The sequence below is a fragment of the Hippocampus bargibanti genome, linkage group LG14, assembly GCF_051943395.1.
Source record: "Hippocampus bargibanti isolate YZ-2025 linkage group LG14, ASM5194339v1, whole genome shotgun sequence".
Lineage (NCBI taxonomy): Eukaryota > Metazoa > Chordata > Actinopteri > Syngnathiformes > Syngnathidae > Hippocampus > Hippocampus bargibanti.
This window is the reverse complement of record NC_142747.1, coordinates 14,646,813-14,654,430: the sequence shown is the minus strand read 5'-3', so window position 1 is coordinate 14,654,430 and position 7,618 is coordinate 14,646,813.

Sequence of the window (7,618 nt, the reverse complement as noted above, 5' to 3'; positions counted from 1 at the left end):
TCTGGAATCATATACACATTGGCCCCATGTTGTTAAAAACTAAAGAATTATGCCTTGTCATCAGAGAGAACTAATTATCTGTCTCAAAACCAAAATGATTAATCTGCGATAACATGAAAAGTATATAAAAACCTGACAGGAAAGGAAATTGATGGGATGGCAGGTTACTATGCATACAATAGAAAAGTCAAAGCCCTCACTGTCGATAATATCAGTAATAAACTGAAAAATTCTTCCAAGCTTGTGGAAAGAGATAATCCAGAATCATCGTTTGAATATTCAAACTTCGGTTCCTTGGGTGATGGAACACACAAGAGCTTCATTGAAATTTGGGTCTTGTTTTTTGTACCGTATACCTTTTTGAGTACAAGCCTTTCGTTTACCCACGCTTGACTGATCCCAGAACCTAAAAATGATTGATCAGGAATTGAATCGATACAGTGAAACCTCGGTTTACGAACCCCTTGGCTTACGAACTTGTCGGTTTACGAACGTTAAATTCATGAAAATTTTACCTTGGCATACAAACTATTTTTCGGGATACACATGGAACTGCCACAATGAGTGATGTGTCGTTCGTGAACGAGCCCATTCTCCTAACAAGAAAATGGTGGCCACTGTTTTTGTCCTCTATTCCCCGCCCCCAAAAAAGCCACGTAATTGGTCAAGAACGCAGCAGTGGGGAATGGGGTTACAGACAGAGAGAGAGAGTGAGGCCGTTCTCCAAAAAACAAAATGGCGTCTTAGGTTAAAGCAACGTGATTGGTCAAGAACCCAGCTGTTGGGGGGCGGGGGGTTAAACATTAAAGAGACAGGCTGACCGAGAGAGAGTGAGAAAATACACACACGAAAGGGAGATGACAGAGCTTGAAACAAAAAGACAAAAGTGTGAGAGTAGTGAGAAAATGGATAGAAAACAGTTAAAATATCCCAATCAATCAGGCTCCACAAATAACCCGAACAAGTCATCTGCACACTTGATGCAAAAAGCTATCAACTCAGCTAAACAGATCACAATTGATAAAGAACTAGATACAATTATCACAGACCTACAGGGGATCATTCCTCAAGATGGTGAAAGAAGCCTCATCAAGTGTTTAATGCTGAGGAAACCGGACACTCCGTTCCATCAAGCCATTAACGACCATCACAAAGGTAAATAAAATGACTTTATTGTACACTACATTTTATTTCTTTAATCATAATACTAGAGCGCATTTATTATACATAAATAAGGTATATTTTGTGTAGTTTTAAGGCTCAGAAAATTAGAAAGTAGAAAATTATGTTTTATGGGGACCTGGGAATGGATTATTCTCATTTTAATTGTTTCCTATGGGAAATTAATTTTTGGGATACACACTTTTCGCCTTACACACTGTGTCTGGGAACCAATTAAGTTCATAAGCCAAGGTCCCACTGTACTCGTATTACTGGTATCCATGTTCATAAAATGGTGTGGCATGGCAAAGCAGGTAAATTGGTCGTCTTCCAGCGTGAAGGACGCTACGCCCCTTTTACCCAAGTGTTCTTGAGCAAGATACTGCCCCTTATTCCGTCTCATCGGTAGGTAGATGTGGAGACAATGGTTACTGTACTATTTAGTGTTTTGAAGACGAACTGCCATTTATGACTGAAAACATGGTGGCAACATTTCCACAGAGGTTTTCTCTAAACCAGAACAGGTTCAACAACTTCAGATCTGTTGTCGCATTTTTAAAACTGATCAAAGCTGAACCTAGTTTGGGGCATTTTCAGACCAGTGGTGGGACTCCTCTAGTATCACAATCAGAGCTGGCCTACCTTCATTTGAGTCAGACCTGGACAACTTTCACTTGCAACCTACTGATTTTCTGCTCAACGCGGAGGACACTCTAGCCTCCAGGGACTCGGGAAGGTCCAGTGCCAATTACACAGATCTTGTCCTTTACCAAAATAGCAGCAGACAATTACATCAGTCAACAGTCAGTGATGCAGTCAATCGCGTTAGCTCTATACAGAGCACAGCGCCTGTATAAAGGGTAAATTGGTTGTTGAAATTTCACACGTCTCCCTCCTAAGAGGCACAGGTGCTGCTAAGAAATTTCACACATATGGTAATCACAAGAGGCCCAATTAACAGTCTTTGAAACACAACACGTTGACCAAAAATAAGAAAAGATCCTGCCTTCAAAGTGCAAACATATCAAAACAATATGAAATTTAAGTTTGGGTTTGGTAACTCCTTGTCCTGACAAGGACCTGTTGCTCCCATATTCGGATCTGCGATCGATTGACTTTAGTTTGGCATTCAAATATACGCATGTTTCAAGCAGGCTAAACCTGTTTTGTTGATTTTGAGCTATGCAATATTCCTATCTCGATAGAGATACTAAAATAATACATGTTTCAGGCACACAACAAATATGACCAGCCTCTTGCAGGTGCAGTTTGACGGGGGACAATAGAGGCCACAGAAACACACACTTTGACCCCTCATTGCATCGCGATCGGATGTTACAAATAAAATTCAGATCAATTAAACAAAACATTGTTTATATTGTGAAAGTTTGAAAGAAAAGCAATTGTTTATATTTGTAAAGACTAATTGACAAATAAGTCACGATTCAACTTTTCTTAACCCAAACATACAAACCAATTGTCGTGGAGTTCTGCTACTTATTTCACTGATTGAATCAATTTAGTGAGCTGTCTTCACATCACTTGAGAGTGCTTTCCAATAACGCAAAAGCCAAATGTTTGTCCTTCCTCGACCTTCTCCAGTTTTCTCTCATTCAATTCACTTCTGTCTTCATACATTGGTACACAGTTGTGGGCTATGGCTATTAGGATATGGATGGTATACTGTGTGTTGTTCTCCTCAAGAAATACATGAAATAGGCAGATAAATGAGGTTGTGAGCGCGGATGGTTGTTTGTGTGTGTGCCTTGCTTTTGGCTGATAACCAGTTCCTAGTTTCACCCGCCAATTGCCTGAAGGTGGCTGGAAAAAGAGAATCAGAAAATGCATGATTGGATGGAAATGAATGGCTAAAATTATACCCAAGAGAGTTTTGTAAGATTCGAGTTTAAAAAAAAGTATGCAGAAAATTTGGTGAACCCATTTCCTTGCAAGATGCCGTCTTATAAATTGGATTGCGGTCCTATTAGCATCAAGAAATCTTCCTTTTTACCTTTAGACTTGAAAGTCCAAAGTCGTGGGTATAAACACAAACTTCGGGGAAAAGACCATGAGATGAATTCAAATGTGTCCGCACAAGGCTAAATCCTTATAGAGGAGCATAGAGTCAAAGAAAAAAGACATTCAGTCCGTGTAGTTGTGGATGTACAGTAATTCAGCAGTGAGCCAATGCATTATTTACCAATGCCTTCATTGAGCATAGAGCTCTAGACATAAACAAAGAAAAGATTGAAAAAGACAAGTTGGAGGTTGGCCCAGAACTACCCAGTTGCATTTATGCACTAGAGGTCAGATGGATGTAAAAGTCTGCCCCTCGTGCTTTGTAAAATGCTGTGAATGCTGTGTGTTTGATGGCAATGATTTCTTTCGAATTGAATATGGGTAATTAACATCTGATAAACATCATTAACCCAGACAGTTTGAGAACAAATATTTAAACCACATACTGAAATGTGCAGATTCTTAGTAATAATTAATGTATTGAAGAAAGTTTATTTTTTTAGAGAATCTAATGTAATTTTCGCACTATATGGCACATCTTAAAATATTCAATTATCTCAAAAGATGACTGCATTTTATAATCTGATGCGGTTTAAAAATATGGATCAATATTCTGATTTGTTGGCCGTAGTATTTTAAATGTTCTATAATGTACTTTTTTTTTACAGCTGCAGTGGTTGTGGGGGCTCAATATAAATAAAGCTATAATTTATTGTATTGTATTGTATTCCCTTTAGCGCCCCATCATTGAAGGTGAGCCCTGTACTCCGAAGCACTTTATACCGCGGAAAAAAAAAATGTTACGACGAGATAGTAGATTATTGAGACTGCAGGAAACACGGGTTAAATTCTACAACACAATGACGGTGTGCACATAAGTATGAACGATTGCTTTTGGTAACCACTGGGAAACAATTTGAAATTCATTCTCATAACACAGTGCTTTTCAACCTTTTTTCAACCAGGAGACGTTCTTTTACATTGGAACTTTTTTGCGGCACACCACGAAACATCTCGCAGGAAAGAGGCAATCGGTTGCCACACGGACGAATATTAAATTACCCTCCCAGTCTTTTTCAGCACAGACAGGACAATGACGTCATATTGGCAGAAAATGATTAATAAATGTTTGTAAAATTTTTAATTTGAAAAAGGGGCATTGGATAGTTTCTCACGGCACACCTGACGATCTCTCAAGGCACACTAGTGTGCCGCGGCACAGTGGTTGAAAATCACTGTCATAAGACACACGCCCACATCAGATGATGGCTTGAGTGTCCCTCGGGATCTGAGTCGAAAGTATTGCCTTTAATGCATCTCATGTGGTCCACTATCAAAAGATCAGGCACACACTTTTAATTAAGCTTTCTTTTTTTAACGTTCTCAACTGACATACCCGATTACTTCCCCACACATGACACTGGTTTGCCTTCCAATATGTTTGCACGCATGGTGTTCATAAAAATTAAGCAAACATTTTCAAATGAAACACACTGCTCTTTGCCCATACCACCAGAAATAGTTTATCATCATATATCTGACACTGCATGTGCATCAGTTGTTTCTCACGCCTGCAGTTAGGTTATGTAAAATGAATTCTGTTGTTGATTTTGATAGTTTGCCGAGCGTGTCTGGCTCAATAAAAAGCACAGTCTAAGTCAATTATTTTATAAAGCCTCGAGCATGCTATTCAAACAGTTTTCATTTTTTTTTCTTTTTGACCATTATTTTTCACAGACAGCTGTGCTCTGGCAATATAAGATTTGTCCTGAGACTGCTCGTAACCGAAAACAATTATATTTTAAATTGTCATATTAGCACTGAATTGAATAGAAATGTCAATAATAATCTGTTACAGACAAACAATGAGGATTTTAACGTGGCTCATACTTCCAAAAAAATCTATATCCCTCTCTCTCTAGATATATATATATATATATATATATATATATATATATATATATATATATATATATATATATATATATATATATATATATATATATATATATATACAGTAAAGTACATATATATACGTAAAGTATATCGATATTCAAGGGAGTCCGAAAAAATATTGATATAACCGGGACTATCGATATATCCGACCCTGTTTGCATGTAATTTTCTCCGTGCGTGCATAGAAATAGTATCGATATAAGCGGGACTATCGATATATCCGATATCGATAGAACGAGACTTTACTGTATATATATATATATATATATATATATATATATATATATATATATAGAGAGAGAGAGAGAGAGAGAGAGAGAGAGAGAGAGAGAGAGAGAGAGAGAGAGATGGATGGATGGATGGATGGATGGATGGATGGATGGATGGATGGATGGATCGAAGTAGCAGGCCGTGCATATTACCCCTGGGCCTACAGTAGTGCTATGTCTGAAACAATCCAAGCGACGAGTGTCAATAAAAAGCGTGGTGTGATTACCTAGAGGGTCCCGTTAGCCAGGAAATAACTTGTGAATAAATAAATACCGTCATTGAACTGTTCGACTTTTTACCATCAAAGTGTGGACTCATGATATGGGTCAGAAGATGCTCTTTCACATGGCAGAGAAGATTGAACAACAGGATATGGAAGCATTTCCGACCTTTCTTAATGATGTCCATTTTTTTTGTTGAAAAGTCTGTCTTGAAAATGGCTTTAACAGTAAATCTGCAACCAAATTAATTTCTTCTCCTACTTCAGCTATTGTGGGTTGACAAAACCACAATTAAATCCACACTACAATGTACTGTATTAGTTTATGCAGCTCACTACAGATACAGTCAACTAGCTCTGGCCAGTATGCCCTTGTCACTAGCGGCTGGCGATACTATGATTGACTGGTGACTAGCAAATCATAATTCGCAAAAACGCTGACGTTACCCAGGCCTGCGAGCAAGCCCTGCGCGTCACCAACTTGAAATCTGATTGGTTACAGCAACATACATTAGTTAAAGCAACAGAGTCATGTACACCACATTTAATGCGAGAGGGCCTGCAGGACTGATTGTGAATGTGTCCAGGTAGATTTCTGACCCTGGGAACAAATGATGGCTGAAATGTGATTGGTTAAATGCTTAAATATGAAAACACATATCTGGAAGCAGCAGGACAGGTGAAAATTAATGAAAGGAAGCTGATAGGGACAATTTGGAATGATTTAATAAGAATTTATGGACAAAGTATAGTTAACATCAGTCTGATTCAAATATTTTTAGGCCAGCAGAGAAGGTTTGGCGGTCCGCCACTAACTACAGGATGTACTGTTTTATGTTATGTTTCAAATCTGTTGCCGGAGAGATGCCACTGCCCTTGAGCTATGCGCTAAAGTCCCAGTCTACCACATGAATGATATTCATTTGATTGTAGTGCGGTAATGGGGAAATTAATTTCCTGTGGGGATTAATTATACAATTCTAATCATCATAACTAATCTCTCCTCATTTAAAAAGTCATAAAATCGCCCCCTTGGATGAACAAAATCCCACCAAAATATGCCCAGAAAGGGAGGGGGCACCGAAGATAGCCATCCAGCATTTTTCCTGAAGGCTAATTATCAATTAACCGCGCAAACTGGCGTGAGACTAAGTGATGGAAAAACAGTACTCGCGTATTGGCGTATATATCAGTTTGCAAGATTACGTTTTCAACATCACGCAAAAGGCCCACCCATCTGTCTCCCTTAAATATGAGGTGCATGTGGAATCGTTAATATTGATGTCCTGTACATCTCTTATCGCGTTACACTGTAATGCGTTAAGGGGAATGTAATGATTTCAGCATTCTCTCATTTTGATTCATCTTGAGAAATACATGTTGGCACTGATCTCATTAAAGCTTGTTTAAAACACCTCCGAAGACCCATTGGTGATGGAGTGACTCACATGTATTCACTGTCATTGTGCGACATTGCACCAGTGTCTCGATGGTCACCACGCTTCAAATTTGTTTAGGTCTCTTTTGGACCGTCAAGCTGGCACGAAGCAGATTTTTGCTTAATTGGCCTCCACGCGACGTTGAGCTTACGTCAATGAGGATAGACTTCTTCTCAGGTAATACATCAAGAGTCCGATAACGAGCGCTGGGGTTTCATTGGAATATCAATCCACGACTGTGTCTCACATAATTGCGTGAGTTAGTGGAGCATGAAACTGCGGGTGCCAGTGAATGTTAAATTCATGAACCGCAACACCTGCATACAGAGGTGCGATTGAACATTCCAAGGCACACATTTCAAAAGTAGGAGAAGAGTGAAAGGAGATGAGAGAAATATGTACAGTGGAAGCTCCACGATTGAACACAACCGGACTTTCTGTGTTTGCATCAAAAATAACTGATGACTTGATGGTTTGAAGTCAGATTTTTTTCTTTACAGTTGGGATCTTTGGATTAAAAAATACATATTCTGGATATGTTATGAGAGCAATA